Source organism: Plecotus auritus (genome assembly GCF_963455305.1).
Source record: "Plecotus auritus genome assembly, chromosome: 12".
Taxonomy (NCBI): Eukaryota; Metazoa; Chordata; class Mammalia; order Chiroptera; family Vespertilionidae; genus Plecotus; species Plecotus auritus.
The window spans coordinates 24,901,905-24,920,345 of NC_137778.1; positions in this window are offsets into that span (position 1 = coordinate 24,901,905).

The following is an 18,441-nucleotide window of genomic DNA, read 5'->3' on the forward strand; positions in this document are numbered from 1 at the left end:
ACGTGCCCCTGTCACTGCGTGTCCAAACCCAGGGCTCACCCCGGGGCTAGGAAACCCTTAGGACCCTACGCCCCATGGCAGAGCGTCCCTGAAGCCCCTATGGGAGTTAGAGCAAAAAAAACACCAAAATCACATATCCTTGTTTTTCATGGAGAGTTTTCAGAAATGTGATGCAGCCCGGCTGGTGTGGCTCAGTGGTTGAGCACTGACCTATGAACCAGGAGGTCAGGGTTCGGATCCTGATCAGGGCACATGCCTGGGTTGCGGGCTTGATCCCAGTGTGGGGCGGGCAGGAGGCAGCCAATCAATGATTCTGTCTCATCATTGATGTTTTGATCTCTCTCTCCCTCTCCCTTCCTCTCTGAAATCAATAGAAATATATTTTTTAAAATATGATTCAATAAGCCACTGCCTTTCCACAGACATGAACAGAGTGATTCTGTATTTCACATTCTGGAGAGTTGGGTGTTACCTTAAAATATTAACCACAAAAACCAAGATGAATCACACACACAGATTTACGGTGTTCATTACAGAACAACTTAGCTCAGATAAAACCGTGTGACAAACAAACCCCAACTTCAGGACGGCGAGGCCTACAGCCAATTAAAACTAAACGGGGAGAGATTTAGTCTGAAAATGGAAGATAAGGGTTGCAATTATGCTGCCATCTAACCAAGCGCACAACGGCTCCCTTTCTGGGTGACTTGATGTATTTTTAATTATCATATCAAGCATTTGACTCTAGAAAAAATGAAATTGACCGTAAAAACAAGTCTCTCCCCCACAATTCAGAGAAATATCCCTTTCTGCCCACACCCGTCTCCGCACAGGCGCAATGCGCAGTCCCGTGAAAGCCGTGTCCTAAGCCATGGAATAGACACTCACCACCTCCTGACCTGTGTTTACCTCGTGTTCATTCTCCATCGGACATGGAAATGTTTTGTTCTGCCTCATTTACATTGTTAATAGCCTTACACCAGATTATGAGAAAACAGATACAAAAGGCCCTTAGCAAGTGGCAAAATAGCTTCCAAGTCTTCCCCGAACTTGCTGAGGAGAAGACCATGAAACTAACCTTAGGTTCCAGGCAACAAAGGCCCAGGCCTGGGCCTGTGGGAGGGGCTCGCACACCTCACAGCACACATGTGTGCGCACACACACCGCACACACACAGTCACTGAATCCGGAGAACACCTCCTGGGCTCTGGTGCTCATTAAAGTGGTGGCTCAGAGCAGCCCGCACCCGCACATCCTCTCTTGCTCCCAGCGCCCTCCAGGCCCCAGGGAACTACTTCACGTCCCTAGCCCAGATCCTCACCACGGAAGGCAGCTGGGGTTGCATGCCATGAAGGGCTGTGGGTTTGTCCTGCAGACACGGAACCCTGGGGAACTGGAGCACCAGAGCACTTAGCGGAAGAGAAGAGACAAATGAAGTTGTCAGATCCTTCCTCTCGGCGTAAACGCGATGCGCCTTGCATACGAATGCTGGAAGGCCCTTCCCCAGCAGCACCAGGTATCTGTTTTCTTCCCTCCCTCTGTCTTCGGATGGAAGGCGCACAGGATGTGCAACAGATGCAGGCAGCAGCTGAGGGACAGTTTGCAATATTAAACAAATCATGTCACCTTTAAATTTGTGTAGGTGGAGGAAGCATGATGCCAATATATTGACTGGTAACTGGAAGACTGTTGACTGCTAAAACTGTAAGTGCTTTTGTTTTTGTAAAAATACTTAAATCACAAAGACATCAAATTAAAATTCAGCTTTCTTTAAAACATTGCCATAGGATACTTCTTCAGGGAAGAGAGAATAGATATACCTATAGCTGTCATTAAGTACAACTTCAAAACCCTGGGCAAAAACCTTAACTATCCATATAAATATCCTGGTTGTAAAACTGTACAATCTTCTACACTAATAAAAGAGTAAGATGCAAATTGACCATACCTCTGCGACACCCACCAGCCAATCAGGAGTGAGTATGCAAATTAACCCAACAAAGATGGTGGGTTAATTTGCATGCGCAGGCACCAAGCAGCTGGGGGCGTTCCGCCCAGCCCCAACCACTCCAGGTCTCTGGGCAGCGTGGGAAGGCGGAAAGGTGGCTCTGGCCGGAGCGAAGGAGGTGCCAGCAGCCAGGGGAAAGAAGGCCCATTCTTGCACAAATCTTCGTGCATTGGGCCTCTAGTAGTTTTATAAGAGGGAACTGGGTAAGGGTACATGGGACCTTTCTTATAACTGCGTGTGAATCCACATTTATCTCAGAATTAAAAATGTAATTAAAAATTATTTATAACTTGTATTTTTCTTTTAATTTTAATATATAATTATAAGTGCTTTTAATTTTTTTTCAGTAACTACATGAAAAATAATGTTAAATTTTCACTTTTTAACATTTACACTTGACCCTTGAACAATGAGGGGGTTAGGGGCACCAACCCCTGTGCAGCTGAAAATCCAAGTACAACTTTTGACTCCCCAAAAGTTAGTTCTAGTTATCCCTCAGTCTCCACAGGGGATTGGTTCCAGGAACCCCCACCGACACCAAAATCCACAGCTGCTCAAGTCCCTTATGTACAATGGTGTAGAACACACAGTACTTCCATTAATCACTGGTGAACATTTACTCAAATGCCATTCTGACACTACCATTCCCTGGTTTAAACATCTTCCCTGGCTTCCAAGGCCTACAGGACACAGACTCTTAGCTCAGCATTCGAGTCACTGCTGTTCCAGACGCTGGCCCACACCCTTCACTGCTGCCCACACACACACATCCCTCTCTCCAGCTCTGACTACTTCAGGCTCCTTAATGTGCCTTGCCATCTATCTCATGCTCTCTGCATGCCCCCCTGCTCCCTCAACACCTTTGTAGCTTTAAGAGCATCAAAGCAGCTTCATATCTTTCAAGATTCAGCTAAACCCATGTCCTGTGGGAGTTCTTGCCTCTTTCTCCCCGAAAGGGCCCAGATCAGAGAGAGTTCACCACCCTCTCTCGCTGCATCCCCCTCTACCATGCACATCTATCCTGGACCCGACGCTCAGGTGCTCATGGTCTCTCCCCCTCTTCGAGTCTGAGAGTGCCTTGCGGATGGAGACCGTGTAACACTTACAGTGGCGTTTTCGGTGCCTCCAGTAGTGCTCAAGGAAATGTTTGAGGGATGGCTGAATATCCGTCTCCCCTCACTCCTTCATCCTGCAGGCTTCTGTTCTCCCCTTTCCTTATCCTCTCGCCAATACATTTCATTTCTTACTCTCCCAAAGCCCCTTATACTTTGCTCACGGGAATAATGGAACAAATATATTGTCCTGCACAGGCCGTGTGCAAGCTTGCCTGAGTTCCTCAAGGAGGCACAGTGGGCATTTCTGAGATACACTTCAGACAATCCAAGAGCTCAAAACTGATGGATAAACAAATTGTCCCATTGGATGTATGACCAAATGAATGAGTGACCTTTAAATACCTTGTAAATCACACAAGGTAGGTTTGTTGCTGCTGTTGTTTTTCTTTGCTCCAGGACATTGTATGGAGAGAACAGACAGATACTGAAAAGCCACTGGACTCGCAGGAAGAGCCCTGTGTAGCAGAAGCGCAGATGTAAAAGGTGAGCACGTGGCTGGAATCGGGACCGCCGCTGCTCAGCGTCAGGGTGAGGGTTAGGTCCTGGGACTTGGTCGCTGGGGCTGATGGAAGGCAGGGGTGAGACATCACCCATCACTTCCAGCTGCTCAGAGAGGACGCCCAGTGTGAGTCCTGTTGGTCATGCGCAGGGAAAAAAGAGACACAAAGATGTGTCAAAACCGCCAAATGGCACATTTCAGTTGAATGCACGTTCCCAGCCTTGAGGAGTTTACAATCTACTTCCAGCTGTAATCTCTCCAAACGTTTGCCTGTAGGGTGGTTTAGCGTAACAAGAAAATGCACGGGAAAGAGTGTGAGCGTTAGCTTCAGACGGGACGAGTTCAAGTCCTGGCTTGACCCTTTGCTACTTACAGAGCCTGGCATCTCTGAATCTGTTTCCTGAGCCGTAAAACTCCACTTCCACTTGGGACAGGGACGGGAACCAAGATAACTATGTACCTGGGGAACATACTGCCTGGCCAATAAATTCTGACTGTCCCCACCAAAGCCACCAATCTCTGGATTACGAACTTCCAAACACCTTCCAGTGAAATATTTCTCTCATTTAAACCGTATTAGAAGCCGAAGTTACTACACCAGGAGAATACTTAAGAAAAACGTGTGTGTTACAAATGTTAGCTATCCTGCAGGGCTCTCAGTAAACACTTCTTGACGGACAAATGCAGTGTCAGAGCAGAAAAATCACAGAGACAGAAAGAGATAACAGCATCAAAACAGCATGAAAAAGCAGCTGTGGCATCAGCACAGGATAATGGTGAAACGTCAATAATTGTCTTATTCTTTAAAAGCAATAGTAAAAGCCACTGGAAATCATTTGAAAGAAAAATCAGATTTTCTTTTATAGCCACAAGTTTATATGAACACCTAGATGCACAGTATCCAAAATGCTGGTGTCTTACTGGTAAAATTGCTCAAAACAAACAAAAGTGGTTCATGTATTCATGACGTTATCACTTCCTGTCACGTGACCCAGGGAGCAGGTGATCCGGCACCCGTGACCAGGGCACCTGCCTGAACACTCAGAGCATCACTTCCCGAGGGCGTGGCTCACCTGGCAACGCTCACAGAGCTCCTCGTGTTTGGCACGTGCTAGGCTCGGGGACAGGATGGACGGACGTCATTCCTGCACTCAAGGGGAGAGGTAGACCCATAAATAAATGACTGGCTGACCCTGAGGTCTGTACAGGACATAAGTAGCACAAAGCAAGATGTGGCCCATTTAACATGGAGGATTAAGGGGATATTTCTCAGGGGAAGTAACACCTGAGCTGACCCTTCAAAGATAAGGCACTTGCCTCACCCATAGAAGGTAGGGGCAGTCCTGGCAGCAGAACCCCTGGGACAAAGGCCCAACAACCAAATAGAGGGGTGAAATCAGGGAACTGTGGGTAGTTCCTAAGAACCGGGACACTTACCAGTCACACATAATGTGTGCATACATACACATACATGTTTAATGTACATAATGTAGAGATAGCTTACTATCCTCGTGAAATTGGCAGCAAACAATTATTTCCAATTACACTCCCTATTGCACGAACTCATCGGGTTCACCGAATATTTTCAGATTAAGCACCTGGAGTGTTTACTGGTGATAAGTCATTAAATGGCCCTCGGTCCCATAGGTTCTTGACTTTCTCTGAGATAGGCCACCCCCAATGATAAAGGTCCCGAGGTGGGATGGGAAGGAAGGGGGCTGAAGACACAACTTCCCAGCATGGGCATCTCAGTGGCCCAGGCAAAATAACACCACATCCCAGAGACGTAAATATTTTGGAATTGTCAGAAATCTGTCCCCCACAATACAGAACCAGAAAATTTCCCATCGCGATGAAAGACAAAGACAAGACAGGGACCCGCACAGGGGAGGGCGCTGCGCCTGCGATGATCCTGTCTGTGTCACAGACAGAGCCGTGTGTTGCACAACCGCCTCCCCTGCAGGCGTCACAGGAGGACTTCAGCGCGCCTTCCACTGACCCCGAGATAAGGGGGCAAGGAGAGGTCAGTCTCCCTGTGCTGTTAAAAATAGTGCTTTTTGACGTCACCCAAATGGCCCTACAGTTGCATTAGAATTGCCACTGCAATATGCTATCGACCCAATTTCATGTGCCATGCCTGCCCCCAAATGGTTATGTGACCTTCCCCAAGGTCACATCATTCGTCTGGGCTTCTCATTCCTCCCCTGTAAAAGGAAGGCCTGGACCAGATCACCTGCAAAGCCAGTTCCCTCCTGGCAGTTCATCGTTCGGACTGCGCTTTTCGCCCACATCCGGTCATCTCAGGCCTCTATCTGTACTAACAACAAACGGGTCAATCTAAGCCCTCGTCCCGGAGGCACATGGGTGGATTCCTGGTCCAAACAGCACAGCTCCGCCGAAATGCCCCCTGGGCTCATCTGGCCGTGGCATCTTGGGCAAATGTGTGCTGAATGTAAAGCTACAGAACAATGACTGCTGCCCGCAAAGCGGTAACTTGAAAAAGGAGCCTGGCCTTGCCCTGTGGTTTCATTTCCTGCCCGGAAGCCGAGCTCGGCGCTGCAGATGGGCCCGAGGAGGCAAACACGGCCGAGGCGGGTGCTGCATGCAGCACGGCTTCCTCTGCTGTGAGGCGCTGGGAAACACGCCACAGCCCCTTCTTCTTGTGGGTCAGGCAGCCAGCTCTTCACCTGGATTCCCTACTTCGGGGTGAAATGAGTATGGAGTGTGCCCTGGAGTTTTGGGGTTCGGTCCAGCCACTGGGGTAGGAAAAGAAGAGCCCTCCCCAAGAGTCCCAGCCAGGAGGCACCAGGTGTGAGGAGTGCAGCTTCACTGAGCACCCCTCCACTGAGCACCCCTCCCGGAGGACCTCAGCGGTGCCCAGGGAGAGCCCACGCCCAGCCCAGCAACACCCCCAGCCCACTGGGCAGTGAGCTCTGTCTGTACATTGTAAGGGCATCTAGGCCACGTTTGAAAGCATGAGCTATACACCCAGAGACCTGGGCTCAAGTTCCACCCCTGCCCCTTCCCACCTCTGTGTCTCCTGCTCTCCAAGCCTCAGCTTCCTCGTCCATAATCGCAGAATCGGATCCTAAGGGGCAGTGTGAGGATTAAAGATCATGGACGTAAAGCAATAAGGTGTGTGCTTAGCATGCAGAGCTTTGCTGAGCCAAGCCTGAAGCCGAGACAAAAGGAAAAATCAATAGTACGCAGACTGTCTCTAATTAAAATCTTGAGATTTTGTGCATCATGAAGATTTTTACTTTTTAAAAAGCATTGCCCTACAGGGTGACTTCTCTTGAATTCTGGGGTTCTATGCGGCATCCCTAAAATCTTGCGCACTCGCCTAAGAACTCAGTAGATGTTGGTTGCCATGATTTTGCCATCATCACACAACGACCACACACCACCATTTAGCACTTCACGATCTGATGCCTTGTATTAGTCACTGCTCCAGGTTCGCAGGAAGATCATTTCCAGCGATTGCCGAGAGCCCACAGCACACAGTTCACCACTGTCACTGCTCTTGAGCTGTTCCACGTGCTTGAAGGTTTGGTCCCGTGTCCGTGATGGGAGGGAGCACCCCTGGCATTTATCCTATGCCAGGTCTGGCACTAAGTTGTGGGAACAGCATCCAAGACCTGGCAGGGACCTTTGGGTTCATCTAATCCTACCTGTTTACATTACAAATAACTTATCTGATGCCCAGAGGGGCTGCATGATGTAGCCGAACCAGTCAGCGAGAATTCTGGGACAAGAATGGAGCCTCCTGGCTCTTTCCCCTCCCGGACTTTTTCATTTTCTCTTATCTCTCCATCCCTTCCAGCATCAAGGGCAGAGTTCTGCATGTAGAAAAAAGTTTACATGATGCCGATTATTAGTTTCTGAAACACGAGTAATCTTTGCTCAAAGGGGAGGAGAAAGTCGTTGCCTAGAAAGGTGTGTGTTTAGCAAGCTGGCTCGGTGCGGCAGGTGGCTACAGACACTGGCTTTGGAGTTAGATGCTCTGACTCGAGTCCTGGCCCTGCCGCTTCCTGGCTGGGTGGCCTTGGATGACATTAAGCTTGTTCATTTCCCTCAACCAAAACATGAACATGTTCATGGTACTTACTCATAGAACTGAGAAAAATTGCACAAAACATTTCAAGAGTATGGCAGACTTCCTAACACGTAGCAAATGCTCCACAAATATCAGCAGTTGTCGCTATTCTAAAAGGAAGCCCCAAGGAAAAATAAATAAAATCAATAAACGCCCTGAGAGTTAGGTGGGCTGTAAGGGCAGATGGAGAGTTAGATGTACGGTGGTGTAACATACGCACATTTTTGTGTTATGGTGGGTAAAGATGGGGGATAGGGAGCTAAATGATCCATCAAGCGCTTATGGTTTTGTTATATCTAGTCCATGAAGCCTCATAAATAACTCTAATAGCCAATGCATTCTGGGGGAATCGCAGTTCCATATAACCAGGGCAGGGAACACACACACACACACACACACACACACACACACACACACACACACACACCAGCCGAGACTGTACGGATTTCTGAAAGCACCAGGCAGGACTGTAAGAGGAGGCCCATCATAGAGTTAAGGGTGCCTAACTATAATTTCATTTTCAGTTCCATTTCAAGGAAAAACAAACTATATCAGCAAGGATGCCCAATCGATAGGCAGAGGCCCAGACAAATATGAGCAGACGCTCTGAGACTCGGAGTGTTGCCAGCACAAGTCTGGTGCTATGACCAATGCAGAGAGTCGCCCAGGGAACCTGTGCCCCCTGCCACTCATTCCAGCCATTGGCACAGAGGAAGACTGAGCCTAAACTGACGGCTCCACAGGAGACGGGAGGGAGAATTCTTGTGAAAAGTGTCCTGCGTGTTAGTACGTACAACCTGCAGGGAAGAAACAGACTTGGGGATCCCAAGTTTCCAAAGATCCAATTTGGAAACATTTTTGCAGCATCCTTATACCAAAATTCACGAACCGTGCCAGCTTGTCCGCATGAGCATCTCAGAGAAGCAGCTAAGAGTTCATGGATGCCACCAGGCTTTCAAGAGCACCTAATAGTCAATGCACTTTGGTAAGAAAAATGAGGGAAAATACAAATAAAACCACTTTTTCATCCTTGGTGAAACCCTCCAGGGCCATCTGAAAGTTCTCTTACAATTCAAGGTTTCCCCAAAGCCATGTGGTACCCTAAATTGGATCCTAACACAGAGAAGAAAAAAAAGGCCATTAGTGGATGAACTGATAAAATCCAAACAGTCCCTAGTTCAGCTGATAGTATAATACCAATGCTAATTTCTTAGTTTTGACATGTGCCCGGAGTTACATTAGATGCCAACATTCAGGGAAACAGAGTGAAGAATAGATTGGATCTCTGTATTTACTTTTGTAACTTTTCTATAAATCTAAAATTATTTCCAGAGTTTATTTTAAAATAGAAACAAAAAACGTCAAGACTTATTTGCCAAAGAACCTTTGTTTGGTGGGTGGGAGGGGTGGAGATTATTATTCTCTCACTACAGTGAAAAGTATATTGAAAGGACAAAAATTGCCAGCCTTTTATTGGCGATCAACCAAAAGGTGGTGGCTGCTCTTCTCCTCGAGGTAACATGCTGGGGAGGTCAAGAGAAGCGGGAGCTCCAGGAGTGGGGTTCTCGGCTGCGAAATGGAGATCATGACCCCTCACAGCATCCCGGGGGGAAAAGCGCTCATAGAGGTGGCATGGCAGGAGCTGGCACGTGGCATTTCCTCCCTCCTTCTCAGAACGCCTGGCCAGCAGCTCCGTCCGCCCTCAGGGAAGCGGACAGTGGTCCCTGTGTGTGAAGGACGCTCCTCCGTCCTGGCAGGCAGGGCCCTGAGCTCCTGGCCCCCGAGCACCTGCTGGGTGGCTCAGCCCCGGGACAGCCGCTCTGGCCTGTCAGCCCCACTTCTACAGAGCGGCTTGCGGTCCGCGGGGCTCAGCTAAGCCTCTGGCAGCAGCTGCGTCCTTGCTCCACTCTTTAAACAACAGCCCACCCATCTCTCAGAGGGGACAGGCAGACAGAGAAACCTATGGCTTACACAAGCGGCACCGTGTATATTTCTAGAGCAACATTGGGTCCCCTTGGCTTGGTCCAGCTATTAGTATGTCCACACTGTCTTTTTCTTTAAGAAAACTCTTAAATTAATTGCACTGTGGTGGCAGTGTGAGGCCACCCATTCTTCCTGGCATTGTCTGGTCTTGCAGATTGAGGATATTTGGCGAAAGTCCCAAGTTTTTATGTTCTATCTCCATAGGTTGGGAGTTTTCTTGAATGACCTCTAGTCCAAATATTCTGCCCTTTTGACCCAAGAAACCATCCACGTGTCACAGAAATTGAAAATGTTTTAGTCTGCATTCTCTCCCAGCCTCGTCTACCTAAACGCGGCCACGTGTTCTTGCCAGCTCATGGGCTTTCTTCAAAAGTGGTCAGGGTGCCCTCGGGGTATGTGGGTTCAGCCAAGGACTTTCCTCATGCTTCTTGGCCACCTAGCATCTGAACCCCCTTCCTATGTTTGGGGAGCCCCTCCCTCTGGGGCGGAGCTGGTCTCCCTCTGGGAACGGAGCAATGACAGGTTTGCTTACTCCCCACCCTTGCAGCTGCAGGGCTGGCCAGGAACTAACGAGGCTGCCAGGCAAAGGCACCTGGTCCAGACTTGAAATTGGAAACTAGAGAGTGACACGGAATCCATTCTGGCAGCGGGGACAGCTCCATCCAGCCTAGTGACATACCAGTGGTGACAGCCTAGCGGCCGTTCCCAGCACGCAGGGTCGGTGTGGCAGGGGGACAGCACCTGTGCTCGGCAGGAGCAGCCTGGGTCCCAGCCAGCACAACCGGCAGAAGGTCAAAGCCAGGCCCCCTGACCTTTCTGGAAATCCTCGGAGCCGGGCCCACTCCACCTGGAGTCACACAGGTCTCCAGGCTCAGCGAGGTCCTGGGCCTGGTGTAATGCGCTGCTGTCCACCTTCCAATTCCTCCCATTTTTTGACCGAGGGGCCTCACAGGTTCGTTCTGCACTGGGCCCTGCACATTGTGTAGCCAGCCCGGCTGTGAGCTCGTGAGTGTGCTGCAGGTCAAGGAGCTCTTAACCTCTGCGTGCCACGCAGCCTTGGGCGGCGGCTGGAAGCTTGGAAGCACACAAAGAATGTTTTCAAGGGTACAAAACAAAATACACAGGAAGCCAATTATACTGGAATACAGTCAAACCGTATTTTAAAAATATACGATAGCATAATGTGTGCTTTTTTATTAGTGCGTTAAATAAATCCATTGGCAGGTCTAATAACTGCTGTTACCCGCAGCACTGCACATCGACAACATTTTGGAACGTCTGCGACAACTGAAATGTGAGCTGAAAACGCCTGTGATTTCCACGGGTAACCAAGGCCCGGTCCTTTGGTTTGTTGCCTACATTAATAACATAAGCAAATGCTAAATTCAGTGAGGCTTGTTTTTTTAAGTGATCCACCCAAAAAATTAAAAAGTGATCCATCCAGGTCACAGAACCCCTAAGTTTTAATTAAATTTTAATTTAACCTTAAAACGTAATGAATTAAAATTTAAGTAAATTCCTTTTCTGCTTCCATCAGCCAAAGCTGTTATTTTGTTGATGATACAGAGCCGCCTAAAGGCAGGAGCTGGAGGAGATAGTGACCTCCAAGCAGGCTGGAATTTCTAACTCCAAGGTGACGCAGGCTCCAGCACAGCCCTGGGCACGCCGGAGTTCTCCCCGGAAGGCAAGCCAACTTAATAGGCACAGTGGCCCCGGATGAGTCCAAATGTATCCAACCCGGCTCTGCCCTCAGCTGTTAGCATCTCAGAGGAGAAGGTGTCATTGGCGACACGCCAGGATGCCGAGTGGAGAGCATGGGACAAGCCCTATGTGTGTGGAATAAACCAAGTGATCAAGGTGGCCGGGCAGGTGGAGGTCCGTTCTAGCTGGGAACAGGAATCACTAATGATGGCTCTACATTCTGAGAAGGGAGATCGGTCACAGCGGTGTGACCCTGGCTCCAAAGCCCACAGTAAACCCAGGGTGCCGAAGAGTCCCCTTTGTCCGTTTCCCAAATCCCAATCCACGATGCTCTGTTCCCGCCCAGATCACCTCTCAGGTTTTACAATAGCCATTTGCTTTTTGCAGATCTCAAAGGAACCATGATCCAAAGACACTCCCCCTGTACTATTTTCTTATCCCCCTTCCTCACCTCCTTTTGGGAGGGGCGACTCAACAGGCCTGCAGGCAAAAGGAATATCTGTCTTTTAGGCATACTCGGGCCTGGGCTTGTTTAGCCAAGGTGGGAAACGATCCCTTGCAGATATCTTGGACTTTTCAGAGCTGACTCATGTCGATGATCCCACTCGAATTCTGGCCATATCGCATTAATCCCGTTTTCTAGATGAGAAACTGGGATCAGAGAGGCTGTGACTCCCTCAAGGTCACAGAGTGAGGAAGAACATCCCAGATTTCTTGCCTCCTCGCCCAGTATCCTTTCCCCTGGCCGCACCTCTCCTCCCAGCCGATCTCTGAAAGGGAAGTGCATTCATGCAGATCACCTGAAAACACGATACCCACAGCCCCAGGTCAGGAGAGCAGGTGTCAGCTGAGAGAGGAGAGGCTCCAAATAGAACACTGGGCACCGGGTTTTCTGGCCCTGAGGAGGCTTTGAGGCGAGCCCCCAACGCAGGAGAGAATGCCCTTGGCGGGTGACCAGCGCCGAGCCCAACCGGGCCCTGCTCGTAACAACAGCAACAGCAGGAAACGGGCTTCGTGACCATAAAAATAAACAAACTTGCTATTTTTAGCAGGGCTGCAGCTGGGAGAGCCTCATTATTTGGCTTTTAGCTGCAGCATTCTGAGGGAGGAGGGGTCCGGGTGGAGGGGTGGGGACCTGGACGACTCGGGGCAGTCGCACGACAAGGCAAATTTTCCACTGCCGATGCTCATGACGCGCAGGCCGGGCAGCCACTGTTCAGGCGGGAAGCCTCTGGAGTCTGCAGGTCTGGAAAAACTGGAGCGCGCCAACCAGGAAGCCGGCCGAGATTGGGCTCTTGTCTGGCCATATATAGGAGCAGAGACTCTCTAACCCACATGCTCTCAGAGGCCCCGAGAACTGTGGGACTGCGCGGGAGGAGGGAGAGGCGCTCCTAGGCGGAGACTGCTCTGCTCTCACTCAGACTCCAGGTGGAACCTGTGCGGTGACTCAGGCACTCAGATCCTCCCGGTTTCACCCCGGCTGGGAATTCTCCCCGAACTGGCGCGCTTCCTCCCCAGCCCTGGCCACACCAGGGCCCTGAGAGAGGACGGGCCTGATGCTGCTGCGGGAGGGGAGTCCTCGGGGCCGATCCTCCCTTCCTTTGTCTGGAGCAGGATTGGACCTTGTGAGAAGGGAGCGCCAAGGCCGCCACCAGGGGCAGGAGGGGCAGGACGGTCCTCTCCTTACCCATGTCATGGCGTCTTAGGAACCGTGTCCCCTGCCCTGCGTCAGAAGGGCCTCCTGCGCTGTGTTCCTGCCACATACCCTGACCCCGCGTCACCTTTGATTCTGTTCTTTTCCCCTCTGGCACCCCTTTTCATGCGCAGTCCCTAATAGTCAGGGCTTTGGGGAGACGGAATTGCAGACCCCGAGGCAGGATGAGGAAGGAGGAAGCGGTGCCCGGGCATGCGCAGGGGGTAGCTCCCCAGGACGCCCGCCAGGTCCTCCCGTGCTCTGACAGGGCCTCCGTCAGAGGCTGCCGAGCCTCTCACCCACCGTCCCTGCCCACACAGAGCTGCAGCCCAGTGTGGGAGCAAACAAACAGGCTCGAGGACACGTGAGAGTCCCGTGGGAATACAGAGGCCCGGCTCCACCTTCGCCTGGGGGGGCCCGGGAGAGCCTTTCAGAGGAGATCGTGGCTGACTGGGACCGGGCAGGTAGGGATTGGATTGGATGCTCCCCAGGTAAGGCTGGCTCACAGATAACAACATGACAAGAGAACACAGCAGTGTTAACTACATAAGCACTCAACCCAGCACCTCAAAGATGGTTAATTTCTACCTCCCAACAGCGTTTACCATGTCACCCGATAACATGTACTGAACAAATCAACTGCTGTCGAATTGTAAGAAAAGACACAGGATCCTACTCTGCTGGAATGGGACTGTCCTGCTAACAACACAAGCTCTGGGATCTCGGGGTTGGAAAGGATCATGGGCTACACAGCCTCTCACCAGGTAGAGCAACCCTCCAAAAGGCCCCTGAATTGCTCCCATGACGGTGATGGGAGAGCTCTCCACCAATGAGGCAGTTAGCTAGTTAGTTAGCTAGTTAGTTAGTTAGTTAGCTAGTTTTAAAGGCAGGAGCTGGAGGAGATAGTGACCTCCAAGCAGGCTGGAATTTCTAACTCCAGTTTCCTAGTCTCTCCATACTCGAATAAATCCTGCAAAAGTCCACCCGATTAACTTTCCCCGCGAGTAGTCAGTCTATTGTTCAACCTGCGGGGGACCCCAACGACCGACATACAAATTATTCTCATCTCCGACGGAGGGACTAGCGTGGCCCATATCAAAATGCAGCACTGGCCCTCTTTAGTCACCAGGTGATGGATGGTGTTTTGCGTTTCTCCTGCATAATGTTTAGTCTTTCCCTAGTTTTCTAGGAGAGAGAGAAAATCATCAAATAATTAATGTTATTTACAAAACGTCCTACCATGTGTATTCCTCCTTCACCCTTTGTTTGTGTTGCACCTAACCTAGAACGCGCCTCCCCCACCTCTGAGTCCTTCCGCACCTCCTGATTCAGGCCAGCCCGCCGCTTAAGGAAGGTTTCCATGAGTGCTCCAGGCCTCACTGTCCTTAAATCCAAATTACAACATGTAGCACTTCATTATAAGCAATTCTCTTCTAGGCTAATCATTTCGTGGGTCAGTTCCCCATTAGACTGTAAATTCCTCAGGGGCCATATCATGGTGCCTCCAGCGGAATGCAGAGGTCATTGTAGATTCTCCATAAACATCGGTCCCGTTGGTTGGAGCAGTTTGACTGTGGTTTCATATGCCATCTGATCCCATGCTTCCCAAGCTGGCGTGCCCACATCCCTGGAGGTGTAGGGAAAAGCGTGTCAAGTGCATACGAAGCCACAGATGTGAAGTGATGCCTTCCTAAAGCAGCAGTCCCCTGCCCTTTAGGGTTACTTGGGTGGAAAAGTCTGAGAGGCGCTTTCGTAGCCCATGCTTTCCCCAGTACAGGAATTCCCCCCCAGACGCTGCTTGAGTCCATCACTTCAGACTTTGCTTCTGGACTCTTCCAGGTGGCCAGTGGGTCTGTCCCCTCCACGAGATGCTCCACTGTAGGACAGAGAGGCCCAGGTGTGGGAGCCAGAGCACCTGGGCTCCGGTCCAGTTATGCAACTCCTGTGGCCATCCAGCCTCTCAGCCCCTGCCCTCCCGGCGAAGGCCGGATTAAGGCAACTGACAGGTTCGAAATGTCTCTGTAACCGGAAATGACAGGGAAGCTCCAGGTATTATTACTGTCGCCCTGATGAGCCCAGGATCAGTTCATTCGATGGTGCCTCAGGGACACAGGCTGCTTCCCAGACCCGGCCGGTGGAGTGAGGCGGAGCTCTGAGCAGCAGTGGAGTCTGGGTTCGGAAAGTTCTGGAAACCTGATCTAGTGTGAGCTCCCCCAAACCAGACTCTCAGCCCATGTGTCACATGGTGCTGGGAACACATGTATGCTAAGTGAAGGTATTTCTAACAGGTTGTTGGACTCTGCCTTCCACGGAGCAGATCTGACACATTTGAAAATTTGCAAGATCTCAGTCTCCCCATCTACAAGATCGGTCCAGCGGCAGCTCATAGAGCATAGAAACGTCGAGGCAGCACACGCTGCTGAGCCAGCGCCGGCCACACAGGCAGCGGTCAGTGGAGGCTGAAGACAGAGGGAGAGGGTGATGGACGCCTGCAACTCGGGAGTGAGGCTGTCCCTTGATTGGTGGTGTCACCTCCCGTTACCTGCTGTGGGCGAGCCAGCACAAGGAAGGGAAGCTTGTTTGCAGGGCGTCCATGATCTGAGTCACTGAACTAGTTAAGGAAGCCGGTTTCCAAGGCACAGCCACTTTGCGGGCCCTCGGGGCAAGAGGAATAAACGATTTCAGACTTCACAAAACTGCCTCCGGAATGACTGCCAGCGGGCAAGCGGGGGTTTCCTAGGCGTCGCTCAGACAAAGTGACAGCAATGTGCGTCTGTAAGTGCTAGATGACGCTCGCACGAGGGGGCTCTCTCAATCAATCAATAGATCAATAAGTAACCATCCCCAAGTGAACTGCGGAAAGCAAGGCGGACCACAGACAGGCCAAATGAGGACTCTTTGGGGCCCTCCTGCCCCAGACCCCTGCAGACAATGCCCCCCCCCCCCCAGGTCTCTGTTTACACTCCAACAGGGCCGCTGCGAAGGCGCCCACCTCGCCCACAGAGGGGCTGGCCCCGGCCCCTTTGCAGGGCCAGTGAAGGGCTGTAAAACTAGCTTCCGGGACACACTCTGGGGGGCTGTGCGCCAGAAACAGAAAACGAAAACTGAGCCCCTTCGTGCCCAAGGGTCTAAGCAAAAGGTCTACCAAGCCAGCACCCGACTCACTCCTGGAAGGGGTGCTCCATCGAGAGAACCTGCGGGAGTGCTCAAGGACATGCAAAGCACACAAGCAGAGGGATGGGGGTGGGGGGTGCAGCAGGCACACGTGGAGTATTAGAGGAGACATTCCAGGGTCCAAAACTCCCCCACGGCCCAGGTTCGGAGCTCCAGCCGTAGAACTCCCATGCTCCTCGGCACCGGCATGCAGCACTGAGGGCTTGTACATGTCGCCCGAAAAGACATCATCACGGAGCTTTTCAGAGGAGCTTTCATAATTAGAGGCACTGATGTCAGAGTTTGACAGTTCAGGAGGAAACACCTGAATGGAAATGGAATTTCTAGAGATAAATAAAACAGCTGGCACAAAAACAAGCTCTCAGAATCTGTTTAGAAGCCCAAAGCCAAAACGAAAAAGCGATGCATTTTTAAAGGGCTGTAAGGGGTGGGCTGGAGGGGGGGGGGGGTTCACAGAGGAAATATTTTCTTAGAATGACTGTAATTAAGCTGGAAAATGCACTGTTTTTAATAAGCCGCTAAAACTGAACACGCATGAGACTCAAACAAAAAGCAGAAAACACTTGGCTAGGGTAAAAAGAACAAGGTTTTGCTGTCATCCTGAGCAAAGGCCACCGAGACAGTAGCTTCAGGGAGGTAGTGTTGGTGTTGCCAACTGGCTCAAGTTCAAGTTCTATGGCAGCCAGGGCTCTGCTCCACAAAGACCCCATGCACCATGCACACACAGCGTAAGGGGCTGCGGGGCCACCCTGACCTCCTGCCCACGTGGTAGACCTCGGCTTCCTGCAGCTTCCCCGTAGCTCAGCCATTGACACGTCTATCCAAACCCTTCGGGAACCCATTCGTGTTGCCAGCTTGAGCCACCTCAGGGAGATAACCCATCCCAGAGATTCGTTTCCTGCCGCGGGTGTAGTATTTCCGCCTGAACTTGCCTCCATAGTGATGCTAAGACGCTACTATTTCAGGACCCGGTGAACAAGTCTGATCTCATACACACCATTGATCGGCTGATCACTTCCTGAACTTTCCAGAACTTTCCGAACCCTGTGCCTTGTGCACGCCCTTCCGAGGTCCAGGCACTTCGCGGAGCACCAGGACTTTCTGTGGCCCGTTTATGCTCCTCTCACCCACGTGTTGCAGGCGAGAACACACCCCAGTTTTCAGGTGAGGGTGATAGGATGTCCTGCTTAATATTTCCCATACCTGAAGAATGTGGCCCTTTGGGGGCAGCACTGTCCTGGGTGCAAAGGCGGCAGATTTGACAGGCCTGCTCAACTCAGGGAGTTTGCAAACCGATGGGAGAGAGTCTGCTGGTGGCACAGGGGGGATGGATGCTGACCAACAGTGCTCGCCGCCTGCTGAGACAGGGCACGGCCAGGGCAAAGGCAAGTGCGGTCGGTCCTGGCCTCCGGCAGGCTGCCTTCTACACTGGACACCCCCCTGGCTTTCCCAGCACCCGGGGAGGGAGGCAACACCTCTTGTCCCCAACACACTGTGACCAGGGCTCGGCAGGTGCTACCCTTAACAGCGGGTGGTCACTCCAATTTCCAGTCTCAGAATGAAAATCTGCTTATTTGGGCTTTTTTTTTTTTGTAATTAGATATTAATGCTCTGTTTTACTGCATTTACAGCCCGCTAACTTCTTGACCACCTGCAAATATCTTTAGTGAAAACATGAAAAATAATAAGGGTTAAGCAAAATGCCACAGCCCTGTGGTTGCCTGGGGCCATTCATGAGCTCATCAGTGTTGGGATTTCACTGCCAAGAGAATAAAATCGCAGGGGGGTGTTCTAACCTGCTCCTCTGAGGGATGCACCATCCACCCGGAGTGAGAGCATCCTGGCTAGACTCCCACTCCTCTTCTCCTGCCAGAAGCGCATCTCCCTCGTAGTGTCAGACCCTCCACAGGCTGCAGCCTTGGCCATCCACCCCGGGCAAGTCTGCCGTCCTGCTCACCTGTGAGTCACCCGTTTCTCTTTCTCGTCCCGAGACATCACAGCGGTGCCACCCTAGAGGGAGGCCTCTGGTTTTCTTTCTACCATTGACAGTCATGCCCGAGAAGCCCGAGTTCAGGTCAATTGCCTCGGTTTCTCGCATTTCGTCTCCTCCTGTTCTCTCTTAAAAAGCAGCCCTAGATGACTGTCCCTTAGGCCGCCGCCAACCGGTAACGC